The 13,386-nt window shown below is 43.8% G+C and overlaps 1 protein-coding gene across 2 annotated transcripts in view; it reads left to right on the top strand.

Annotated features, from left to right (window-relative positions):
* The first annotated feature begins 11,399 nt into the window (after positions 1-11,399).
* The window catches only part of JCAD (junctional cadherin 5 associated), a 103,787-nt gene continuing 101,800 nt past the window's right edge, over positions 11,400-13,386 (top strand). For both annotated transcript variants that reach the window (XM_025397190.1, XM_025397192.1), the window contains exon 1: positions 11,400-11,527. The gene's annotated coding sequence lies outside the window, so the exon portion shown is untranslated. The remainder of the gene's footprint in view (positions 11,528-13,386) is intronic.

Raw genomic sequence — 13,386 nt, forward strand, 5'->3', positions numbered from 1 at the left:
CCAACAATTACAGTGTCTCGGAACTTCAACGTGGTTGGAAATTATTGATTCAAGTCACGCTCTCCACCGGGCCACTGTCTGTGAGCAGTGTTCTTTAAAAAGAATTATATAGCCACTTGCTAAGTATCTATAAGTCAGGTTTATTTCCAGCTACTCCCATATGTGTCCCCTCCGCCCCAAATGGCTGGCCGTCCTCTGCTCTCGCCTTAGCCTCATTTCTGTGGCTTTGCTGAAGCTGTTTTCTTGCCAAGTAAGCCCTGCCGCTTCTCCAGTCTAGGGACATCTGATGCAGCATTCAAATCCTTCCTGAGTCCTCCTTTCTCACGCCTTGGTCTCTCCTTGTTCAGAGGTGCAAGTTTGGTCTTCCCAATTACGTATCACTGACGGTAAACCACAGTCTCCCCTTTTCTTCCATCCCTTAATTCCCAGCAAAGTTTAACAAAGAAGAAAGAGCTTCAGATCAGTGTAGTCAAAACACCACCAGTTTCCAGAATCAAGAATCACCCAATGACATTTTAAAAAAGATCTACTGAGGCCAGACACAGTGGCTTACACCTAGAATCCCAGTGCTTTGGAAAGTCAAGGCAGGACGATCGCTTGTGTCCACAGGTTAAAGACCAGCCTGGGTGATATAGCAAGACCCTGCCACTACAATAAAAAATACATTTAAAAATCTAGCCAGGTGTGATGATGCATTCCTATAGTCCCAGCTTCTCAGGAGTCAGAGGTGGGGCAATCGCTTAAGCCCAAGAGTTGAAGACTGGAATGAGCTACAATTGCACCACTGCACTCTAGCCTAGGCAACAGAGTAAGACCATGCTTCTTTTTCTTTCTTTCTTTCTTTTTTTGAGGGGGGCAGTTGGGGGAAGCACTCTAGCCTAGGCAACAGAGTAAGACCATGCTTCTTTTTCTTTCTTTCTTTCTTTTTTTGAGGGGGGCAGTTGGGGGAACTTAGTTTCACTCTTGTTGCCCAGGCTGGAGTGCAATGGTGCCATCTCAGTTCACTGCAACCTCCACCTCCCAGGTTTAAGCGATTTTCTGCCTCAGCCTCCCGAGTGCTGCGATTCCAGCCGCCCACAACCACACCCGGCTAATTTTTGTATTTTTAGTAGAGATGGGGTTTCACCATGTTGGCCAGGCTGGTCTCAAACTCCTGACCTCAGGTGATCTACCTGCCTCGGCCTCCCAAAGTGCTGGGATTACAGACATGAACCACCTTGCCCAGTCAAGACCATGTTTCTAAAAAAATTTAAAAAAAATACACTGAATCAAAATTTCTAGAGGTGAAACCCAAGAATCTGCTTTTTAAAAAAGCTTTTCAGGGGTAAGTCTGAGGATAAGTCAAGTTTTGAGAACTACCAAAAAGATTTCAGAGGAGTTTGTGTCAAGTCAAAATCTTGGTACCTAGATGGTGGAGGCCAAGAACCCTGGGCGTGGTCCCATGAATCCCAAAAAGCTTTCTTCCCAAGAAGCACTCAGCAAGGTCAAACCAATGGAGCCTGTGGGCACTTTTTGCTGCTGTGATGCTGTATACACTGAAATAGTGGCTTTTTGCTCCCTGGAGATATTTACATTTTTATTTTTATATCTACTGATTTTTATATCCTGCATCACATCTACTTCCAAACTAAATGCCACTGCTCTTACCAAGAGCACTTACCACTGGTCACCAGTTTTGTATTGAGAAAAACAGACTTGGCAACTCTCATTCTTTATCCCTCCTACTCTGAAAGATGGTGCTTCTTTGGCCAATGTAGGAGACAGATTCTATTCTGCTTAGTGCTTAGCCATGGTTTTGTTCATGACATGCTCATCAGTTCTCAGAAAGCACAACCCCTGACCACTGTCATTGCCACATGCATTCTTCTTTCCCAGGCAGGGTCTGTTCAAGTGTGGTGTTGGGCTGGGCGTCCGTGCGTTTATTCAGCCATTGTCTTGGCTGTGGGCTCCTGCCTTTAGATTTGCTGCAACGCTTGTCTGTAGCCTTCCTAATCTGCGGCTTGGACTGCCCCATCTGCCTCTAATCTTGGGCCCCTTTTGTTGTTGTTGTTTGAAGGCACCAAATTTTACTTCCCATGTAATATCTTCTTGTTTTATTTCAAACCACAGGGAGGATGTGATCTCAGTATCAATAAAACAGTTTACTGAGAACCTAATATGTCTAGGACAATTTACTGGGGCACTGGGCCTTCAAAGATGAGTAAGATAAGGATTTTGCTCTAGAGAGGGCCATATTCTGATGAAAGAGACGAAAACCATTCAGAAAAAAAGCAGTTTACAAGGCCAGACAGCAAGTACAAAATGAATGGCCCACCACTAGCCCCTGTCTGACTCTGGAGGAAGGCTTGACCGTGGAGTACTTGAAAACATCATGGGGAATCCGCATAGCTCAAGGCCTGGTATACAGCAGGGGCTCAATACGTACCTACCAAGTTAATACACAAATGACTTGATGATGCTAAGTTGTGTGAACCCTGAAAATTTGAGACAGGTCTCAGTTAATTTAGAAAGTTTATTTTGCCAAGGTTGAGAAGGCACACCCGTGGCACAGCCTCAGGAAATCCTGATGACATGTGCCCAAGCTAGTCAGGGAACAGCTTAGTTTTATACATTTTAGGGAGACATGAGACATCAATCAATATATGTAAGAAGTACATTGCTTCAGTCCAGAAAGGCAGGACAAACTTGAAGCAAAGGCAGGAAGACTCAAAGTGGAGAGTTGCCTTCCAGGTCACAGGTGGGTGACAGACAAACAATTGCATTCTTTTGAGTTTCTGATTAGTCTTTCCAAAGGAGGCCATCAGATATGCATCCATCTCAGTGAGCAAAGGGGTGACTTTGAATAGAATGGGAGGCAGGTTGGCCCTAAGCAATTCCCAGCTTGACTTTTCCCATTAGCTTAGTGATTTGGGGACCCCAGATTTATTTACCTTTCACAGTGTTAAACTATGCCCTGAAATATATGTAATGTACACTCAGAAAAGAAACAAACCACACACCACACACAACACACACACATTCTTCACCAAGGAAGCCCGAGCCTGTTTTCCCAGAGAATAACATAGTGAGAAATTTAGAAGCACACCCTCTTGTGAAAGTTAATCTTTATGTTAATGTCAGGGGTCATTTATTGAACAGTGACTAAGTAAATAGGACCTACCAGATACTGTTTATACTCAGTATATGGATTAAACACTAGTGGTGTAAATTTATTGATTCACAATATAACAAGGAGACAAGGGAGATGACCATTCTGTCAGCTGAGCTATGCACAGTAACTACCTGATTTATTTAGTAATCAACTATCTTATATCCCACTTCCTTCCAAAACAGATTTAATGTCAAACCATTTACAAGACCCAATGTGGGAGGCAAGTTATAAAAAAGGTGAGAAATGGGACACCAAAAAAATGACAAAGCTGGGTGCAGTGGCTCATGCCTGTAATCTCAGCACTTTGGGAGGCCAAGGTGGGTGGATCACCCTGAGGTCAGGAGATCGAGACCAGCCTGGCCAACATGGTGAAACCCCATCTTTACTGAAAATACAAAAATAAGCCAGGCATGGTGGGATGTGCCTATAATCCCAGCTACTCGGGACGCTGAGGCAGGAGAATCGTTTGAACTCAGGAGGCAGAGGTTGCAATGAGCCAGGATCACACCACTGTACTCCAGCCTGGGCGACAGAGTGAGAGTCCACCTCAAAAAGAAAAAAAAAAAGAAATGACAAGAAGCTGGACTAATTGAGTCTCCTTGCAACTTTGGCTAAAAGAAAGTCACACGGGTTAGTTAGAATGTAAGTTTTGGAGAGGAAAAAGAAGAAATTTTTCTCCTAGTCCTAATTTCAGAAGGAAATTATGTCATGGGGCTATTTCTCTAACCCTAGTCCCTTAATGACTTGCTGCTATCCCTATTTTCATGACTAGTGGGACTCTTACTACCAGGTAGGTAGCTAACTTTCTATGTGGTAGGTGTTGCGTGAATTCCTATACACATACTTTAAAAACATTTAATCCTACACCTGTCCTGTGAGGGGTCCTATGATCTCCTATTATCTTGCACGCAGCCCTTTTTATGTGTAGCCTTCCTGAAGCAGCTGATGTTCTCCATGAGCAGGTTTTCTGCAGCCTGGGAATTAACATGTGGAGAGAAGCCACTGCAAACAACCGGAAGCCTCCCCAATAGCAGATAAGAAAATCCTGCTCCAGAGACAATTTTTATCTAGAGAGAGAGGCAGGAATACACTGCTGTGTTCTGCCAAAGCAACTCAAGGACATTTAGAAGGATGTCTCAAGACTGTTCAAGGGGCAGTGCCACTTCTGACCATTGGGGACACTGATTTTGATCAACCACTACCTTAGTTGTTTAGAAGCAACCATGGCATGGAAACCAATACGCTAGACTTGAAACCCAAGAAATTGTTTCGAGGCCTAGCTCTGCCATTGCTAGTGGTATAAATTTGAGCAGGTCACTTAACTTATCTTAGCATCAGTGTTTTCACCTGGTCATTGTGGCAAGAAACAGCTTCACCATCTGCTACGCTGATAACATGGAAACTATAAAGTATTCAAAATGAAAGCTACAATATGTTATTGACATGGTTTGGATTTGTGTTCCCACCTAAATCTCATGTTGAATTGTAATCCCCATTGTTGGAGGAGAAGCCTGGTGGGAGGTGATTGGATCATAGGGGCGGACTTGCCCCTTGCTGTTCTCTTGATAGTGAGTGAGTTCTCACAAGATCTGGTTATTTAAAAGTGTGTAGCACTTCCCCCATTGCTCTCTCTTCTTCCTGCTCTGGACATGTAAGAAGCGTATCCTTCCCTTTCACCTTCCACCACCATAATTGTAAGTTTCCTGAGGCTTCCCCAGTCATGCTTCCTGTACTGTCTGGGGGAACTGTGAACAAATGAATCTTCTTTTCTTTCTCTTTCTTTCTTTCTTTCTTTCTTTCTTTCTTTCTTTCTTTCTTTCTTTCTTTCTTTCTTTCTTTCTTTCTTTCTTTCTAATAAATCACCCAGTCTCCGATTTTTCTTTATAGCAATGCAACAATGAACTAGTACAGTTGTTTAGCCCAAATTTTAAAATCCTACATGTTCTTCTTCATATGTAGGCCCTAAGAATCACTAAAATTTCATATTATCTAGTTTCTGCTATTTTAATTTTCTTCTTCTTCTTCATACTCTTTGCTGCCTCCATGCCCTCTTCCCTGTGCCCTAAATCCTGGTGATTGGCTGCCTCTCAGCCCTGCCTCTCTCCTTCTTGTTATCACTTAGTATCACAAGACCCTAGCTAAGAAAGGAAAGGAAAAGGATGGGAAGGCGTATTAGTCTGCTTTCACGCTGCTGATAAAGATATACCCAAGATTGAGTCATTTATAAAGAAAGAAAGATTTAATGGACTCACATTTCCACATGGCTGGGGATGCCTCACAGTCATGGAGGAAGGCAAAAGGTACCTCTTACATGGTGGCAGGCAAGAGAGAGTGAGAGTCAACTGGAAGGGTAAACCCCTTATAAAACCATCAGACTTTGTAAGACTCATTCACTACCAAGAGAACAGTATGAGGGAAATTGCCCCCATGATTCAATTATCTCCCACTGGGTCCCTCTCTCCCACATGTAGGAATTATGGGAGTTACAATTCAAGATGAGATTTGGGTGAGGACACAGTCAAACCACATCAGAAGGGAATTTATTGTTGTACTTATTGTTGTACAAACATCCTATACAAAAATTAGCCAGGCATGGCAGCATGTGCCTGTAGTCCCAGCTACTGGGGAGGCTGAGGCTGGAGAATTGCTTGAACCTGGGAGATGGAGGTTGCAATGAGCCGAGATCATGCCATTGCACACCAGGCTGGCTGACAGAGAGATTCCATCTCAAAAAAACAAAAACAAAAACAAAAAACTTTACAAAAACAAAGGCAATTTCATAAAAACCAATACAACTACCATCACATCACCTTCACATATCAGCTCATCCTTCTCCCACCTCATTTCCAGTTTCTCCATAGACATTTATGCTTTCTAAATGGCTGTGATCACAGAGTCGATAAGTTAACTGGTTCTGCTACTTTTATTTATTTAACATTGCTGTAACTATTTCCTCAGTTGCTACATCCTTTCTTAATTAACCCTGCTATTGGTTGTAAACTATTCCATGGGGTAAAACGTATTATGATGAAAATCACAATTTTCTTAGTGTTGGACATCGAGGTTTAATTTAATAAACAATGCCATAACAAATAATTTGCATACTTAGTCTTTTCCCCCACTCATGAATTAGATAGAAAAGTACTTATAATTTTTTTTCTAAAAGCTGACAAAATTTTCTAAATTCCCTGCCGGCTGCATATATATCACCCTTTTTTGGTCCTTCTTTTCTTTTCCTTGCTTTATTCCTCATGGGATCTTCTGGTCCTTGAGGCAAGGATTCAGCTAGCTGCTGTTTCTTTTTTTTTTTTTTTTGAGACGAAATCTCACTCGGTCACCCAGGCTGGAGTGCGATGGCTCAATCTTAGCTCACTGCAACCTCCGTCTCCTGAGTTCAAACAACTTTCCTGCCTCAGCCTCCTGAGTAGCTGGGATTGCAGGTACCCACCACTATGCCCAGCTAATTTTTGTATTTATAGTAGAGATGGGGTTTCACCATGCTGGCCAGGCTAGTCTCAAATTCCTGACCTCAGGTAATCCACCTACCTTGTCCTCCCAAAGTGTTGGGATTACAGGCGTGAGCCACCGCACCTGGCCATTTCTTTTTTCTTTTCTTTTTTTTTTTTTTTGATCAGCTGTTGTTTCTAATCATGACTTTTTCCATCAACAAATCTCTCTGAGTGCTGTTTCTCGTTCTCCAAAAAGGCCAGAAGAGTTATGTAGATGGCTTGCTAACACTTGCCTCATTGTAGTCAACTCTGTAGAAGTGATCTTGTCTAAAGCAAGAAGGGGAATTCTATCAAGCAGCACAAAGCTCGCCCAGACAGTCTCATCTCCAGCCGACGGGTGTGAGCTGGTTCTTTAACCTGGACAGGAGAGGTATAGAGAACTGTACCAAATAGGGTCCAACCAGGAAAATGGGATCTGCTCTAAACATTAAAATAGAGGAAATTTGTCTGGGTGTGGTGGCTCACGCCTGTAATCCCAGTACTTTAGGAGGCTGAGGAGGGTGGATCACCTGAGGTCAGGAGTTTGAGACCAGCCTAGCCAACATGATGAAACCCCGTCTCTACTAAAAATACAAAATATAGCCGGGTGCCTGTAACCTCAGCTACTTGGGAGCCTGAGGCAGGAGAACTGCTAGAACCCAGGAGGCAGAGGTTACAGTGAGCTGTGATTGTGCACTGTGATTGTGCCTGGGCTACAGAGTGAGACTTTGTCTCAAAAAATAAGTAAGTAAATAAATAAATAAAATAGAGGAAATTTGGTAAGTGAATTGGTTACCCAGATGAAGGACAAGCAGAGAGGTGCACTGGGGATGGTGAGGCAATGAAGAGGTCAGAAATAGCAGGAAGCCACTACCCCACCTCCCTTCGAGGCTGAAGGACAGAGCCAGAAACACTTGGCAGAAGCTGAGCCCAGGGGACCTGCCCCAGCAGAGCGCAAGTCCCAGATGAGAGGACGTAGCCCTGCTGGAGACATGAACTGAGGTTACAGGGGGAGAATACCCTGGCTTTTCCCAACTTCTTGCCTTTTCCCCTCCCACCATGTCTCCCACTGGTGGGACTCAAGTGGAAACCACAACACAGTCTACAATACGCAAGGAGCAGGGCCAGCCCACTGCTGGTCCCCAACACCATGACACAAGGCAAAGAGGAAGAGAGTGAAGAATGAGCCCGAAGGCAAATGAGCCAGGCATTGCTACAAAATCACATTGACATATATTCATTCAAAACTGCATCAAGGCCAGAAAGACAAATCCTGAGAGTTGGTCAAGAAAGCAAAAAGAAACTATATGGTTTTGTTTTCAGTACCCGTATCAACCATACACATTTACACTCTTAGTTACAAATGATACCACTAGCTTGTTGGAGAAAAAGAAAGTTGATCAAAGGCTATTACTAGGTCACAGAATCTCTGGGAGACTAGAGCCAGGCATGGAAACTGCACAACCAGGAGCACTGAACAAGTGACACACTGAGTCCCCTGCAGCCACAGAAGTGGGGCCAGGCAGACACCAAACAGGACACCAGACTGGCCCTTTCTGAGACCAGCCAGAGAGTTGTGTCCCCCTGCCAGATGGCACTGGCCTCCCATAGCACAGATTCGCTCCCTTTTCTGCCTCCTCCTGGTTCTTACTAGTTGAGTCTCTTGCAGTGCACCTGCTGTGCGCCCCATAGCACTTGCCTGCGCCCCAGCGGCAAATGAGGCTGGAAAAGAGAGTCCTGGCTTCTACTTTGGGGAAGGTGAACTCAATGTGGGAAGTCCAAGTTCACCAAAGGGAAACTGGTCACCAGATGTGAGGTGGCCATATGTGTGATAACTGTGCAATTTTTGTTCACTACCGAATGTTCCCAGGTTTGCCACAACATGACCATGAAAATGGATATGAATAAGGGGGGTGATGTCACCCACTGAAATAATGGCACAATGCTGATGACAATGCCACTTGCCATGACCAGGCTGGGTCCTTTCATGCTCTGGGCCTGATGGGGACAAAGCTGCATCCCTTGGCCACGTGATCGCTTTGTCTTCTGAGGGTGTCCTACCAGAGAACACAGACTACTACCAAGCCTTAGAGTTAGTTATTACAGAAGGAAACTCAGGGGACACCCAGCCTCCTTCCCACCAAACACGACCTTCTTCAGAGTCTCCTGAGAGCTTGACAGCTCTAGCTGTTAGAAAGATCCTTTTCCTAACTGTAGTTGATGCATATTTCTGCAATGAGGCTCTTCTTTCAGGGGCAAGAGTTAGAAGGATAAGGCCAGGTTCATCCCTGAGGAAGACCATTTTAGGAACCTCATCTTCAGAGACTATCAGGCAACCCTTTTATTCACCACCCTTGAGATTACATTCTGGTAGAGTAAGACTGATTGGGTTATTTTTGTCATAACCATTAATAGAGTATCCCCTCTATGTCTTTGACTGTTTTAGATTCTAGGGATAAAAAGATGAATAAGACATGGTGTTCGCTCTCAGGAAACCCACAGTGTAGTAAGAAAGGCAAAGACAAAAATAGATAATGGGGGTGTAACTAAGGTAAGAACTACAAGAAGAGAATGAGCAAAATATGATAAGAGGCTGGAGGAAGAAGCCTGAGAAGATCCATAGAGAGCTTGAAAGACAAGGTACCCTTGGGAATGACAAGGAGGAGGCCCTGACAGGGCTCCAAGGCTTCTATATGAGAGACCAGTTGAGAGACAGCCATGTTGAGTTCTTGGAGGTGAGGTCAGGTACTCTGTGTCTGTCCATCAGTGTGGCTAGGCAGGAATGAGAGTATCTGTGTAAAAGACTTTCTCTGATGAGTGAAGAAGGAAATTGGAGACTTAAGGCCTGAATATGAGTTGGTGGTGTGAGTAGATGTTCCTTCCATAGTATGATCTTTAGGAATTATTGAAAACAACCTCCTTGTTCCTTTCTTCCACCCATTTAAAAATAAAAATAATGCAAAACAAAACAAAAACCCTCTGTAGCAGAAATTTTTTCTATGAAGGACCAGCTAACAAATAGTTTGGGCCTTGTTGGGCCCCACAGTCTCTGCCACATCTATTCCACACTGCTACTGTCATGCAGAAGCAGCCAGATGCAGTGTGTAAATGAGTGTGTGGTTATAGACCAATAAAACTTTATTGACAAAAACAGTCAGTGGGCTGCCTTTGGCCCGAGAGCCATGGTTGGCCAACTCCTTTTTTTTTTTTTTTTTTTTTTTGAGACGGAGTTTCACTCTTGTTGCCCAGGCTGGAGTACAATGGTGTGATCTTGGTTCACTGCAACCTCTGCCATCTGGGCTCAAGCGATTCTCCTGCCTCAGCCTCTCGAGTAGCTGGGATTACAGGCGCCTACCACCATGCCTGGCTAACTTTTTTGTATTTTTACTAGAGATGGGATTTCACCATGTTGGTCAGGCTGGTCTCAAACTCCTGACCTCAGGTGATCCGCGCGCCTTGGCCTCCCAAGGTACTGGGATTACAGGCGTGAGCCACCACACCTGTCCGGCCAACTCTTCATCTACAGAATCAAATTTGCAAACCATTGCTTACCACTTTGTTTGCTGGCTCTTTTCTGAGTGCACATTTTGAATTTGTGTGTGCAGGTAGGATGGAAAGAGTCCTCTGTGGGAGGGCATAGGGCGACTCCGGAAGAGAAGTGATGGGCAGAATGAAGAGGTCCCACTGAGCTCTGTGAAGAAAAGGATCGGCTACCAGAAAGAAGGACAGGCCCACTCATTTCTCCTTGCGGAGTGCCTCCTGGCCGCGTGTCCTGTTGTCTAACTGTGGTTCCAAACTGACTGGTTGCATCTTGGCCAACTGCTCCCAGGCAGGGCTGCCTTTCGTCCCTGAGGTGACAGTGCACATGATAATTTATATTTTGGTGCAAAAGCACCTCAAGCTCCTTTGAGATGAAAGACTCTATATAAAACTGAGTTATGACCCTGCTTAATAGGAGCACTGCTGTCTTTTTCCAAAAGTGGAGTTAAACCCCTCTGGCATCTGCAAAGGGCTGGCTGTAAAGGATCGTTGGCCCTTTCATCCACCCTCATTTTTGCTGTTGATTCTGCGTGCCATAAATCATTCTCCTCCAAGTCCAAAGGCGGCATTTGTATTTGCCAAACTACTAAGGAGGAGGATCTCCAACTGGTTGAAGCTGAGACTGGATCTTTGCTTTTTAAGTTGTGTGGGAGGTGGGGAACAACACACACACACACACACACACACACACACACACACACACACACACACTAATCCTCCCTTAATAACATTCCAGAATAGCTATTCCCTTACCCTATAACTTCCTATGGATTCTCATGACACTGGTTTTGTTTTTGCACAAAAGATTTGACTTGGTCAGTCACGCTCCTTTGTTATTTTGTACCTTTAACCCCCTTTCTCTGTGGAGAAAGGCTACCACGAGAAAGGTAATTCTCTTGTCCAAAACCCAGGACCACACAGGCTCAGTACCAAGCTTCTTTTGGGACAGTATTCGACAGGGCATACCAACACGTCTTTTTTTAGAAAAGACCATAAGTGTCTTATCTTACTCCTTTGGAATTTTCCGCAGTTATTTAATCTCTAGTTTAGGAAAAGTTGGTTTGAGGGTTCTTCAAATCTCCTCGAACCTCTTACATCAGATCTGTGAGCTTGATTCACTTGAGGTGGATGGGTGCTGTGTTTGCCAGCATACCTCATTTCCATCTCTCCTCCCTACTGACTAGAAACCTTGTGGTTAAAATAACACACAGCCTCTATTCAGAGCTCAAACTTAGAGCTGCTATCGGAGGAGGATTTTAGATTTAGGAAATTCTCAGCAGAGCATCCGAGGGGCTTTTGAAAAATTCAATTCTTTAGACGCTCATGAAGAAATCAGGGATTTCCTCAGGTAAATATTTTCTTCCCTTTTCCATTGTTTTGTCGAAAGGATGATTAAGAAAATAGGGCCGGTAATCACTGAAAAACGGCAGCTGCTTTCTAGCTTTTTGCTGGTGAACAGGGCTTGTGATGGTTTCTCTGAAAGGGAAATAAAGTGATAAAACAAGGATCTCCTGGAGGGAGAGCTGCAGAAACAATTTTCTGTGGAGAAAGGGCTGGGTGTTTGAGAAAGAGAGATGCCTTGGCAGAGTCAGCGCATCGTATTTGGTTGTATATAGGTTACAAAGGTAGAAAATACAGTCTATTGGTCTTATTCACTGTCTGGGGCAGTGGCTCTGAGGTTGGTCACGTGACCAGCTCATACAGGAGCAGTTCCCAGAACTATCTTTAGCATCATATGTTCTTATTGAATAAAACTAAACTGCTTCTCCTTCCATGTGGCTGCTCTTCAAGTAATTATGTGCCACTGTTTTTTATCTGTTTATATTTCTATCTATCTATCATCTATTATATATCTATCATCTATCTATATTCTGCTTTAAAATTTTTGTGAAATACAGTTCTATTATCTCATATTTTCATATTTTTTAAACTCATGACTTTCCAAGTGATACATCATTAGAGACTTGTCTTAAATCTATCGCAAAATGTGTTAACATTTTCTTCCAATACCAGTAACTATGGTCTCCTGAACTAAAAGAACAGTTCATTTGCAGAATGAGTCATTTTTCTGAAAAACCTGCCACCACACCTCCTGGTCTTTCTTTTTTTATTGTGCTGTTTTGTGTTTTTTGGTAAACATCTGTGCCTATGAAAGCTTTCAATATATCTCATTGTGGCTGGACCAGGTATTTTCTAGTTTGCCAATCTATAACTCTCCTGAGACATTATCATTTTTCCTTCACACTTGCATTTGAAGAAAATTTCCTACCTACTTGATGATAAAGCCAAATAATCAATCAATCAGTTGTCAGTCAAACATTTATTCACATGCATGCATTATATATGCTCTGCATCGAAACAGTTACCAGGGTTGGGGGAAGGCAGTTTCAAAGAAATAAATATCACCCTTGGTGTTTATCCTGTATCTCCCATCTACATTTATCAAATAGTTACAAAATATTATCAGATAGCACAAAATCAAGTGCCAAATTTCAAACTTCAGATTACAGGTGAGGTTGAAGTGGCCATACAGCTACCATTCAGGAGAGCCCACTGTGCACAGGGAACTAAGTCAACCACTTTGCAATCATCTTATTTTATTCTCTCAATAGCCCTTATTTTACATATGAGGAAAGAGAAACTTACAGAGGGGGCTGAGTGCCCAGTGTCATACTGCTGAGGAGTCGTAAACACAATGCTCAAATCTTTAATGCACCCAACCTTTATGAGGCCGAGGCTGGAGAATCATTTGAGGACAGGAGTTTAAGACCATCCTGGGCAACATAGCAAGATCCCATCTCTAAAAGAATTATTTTTAAAAGCAAATGCACCTAAGCAGAAGTGGTCCCTGGGTGGGGTGCCAAAGGGTGTTCAAGTATTCAAAGGGCCAGAAGGAGCAGTGTGCAGATGAGGAACAGGTTGGAAGGGTCCATGGTGTCTGGGGGACAGTGCAACAGTGCATGCCCTGATCAGAGGTAAAAAGGGAAGTACTAAGAAAGAGAGGTGGAGGGGGGTGGGCCCAGAAGGCACCCTGCGAGGAGGGTGGAGCTGAGTTCTGATGAATGCTGCTCTGAGCCATCTGTCTGCTTTGTGCTTCCTTCCTCTCTGCTGGGAAGTTTCTTCTTTTTTTTTGAGACAGAGTCTCGCTCTGTCGCCGAGACTGGAGTGCAGTAGCACGATCTTGGCTCACTGCAACCTCCACCTACT

The sequence above is a fragment of the Theropithecus gelada genome, chromosome 9, assembly GCF_003255815.1.
Source record: "Theropithecus gelada isolate Dixy chromosome 9, Tgel_1.0, whole genome shotgun sequence".
Lineage (NCBI taxonomy): Eukaryota > Metazoa > Chordata > Mammalia > Primates > Cercopithecidae > Theropithecus > Theropithecus gelada.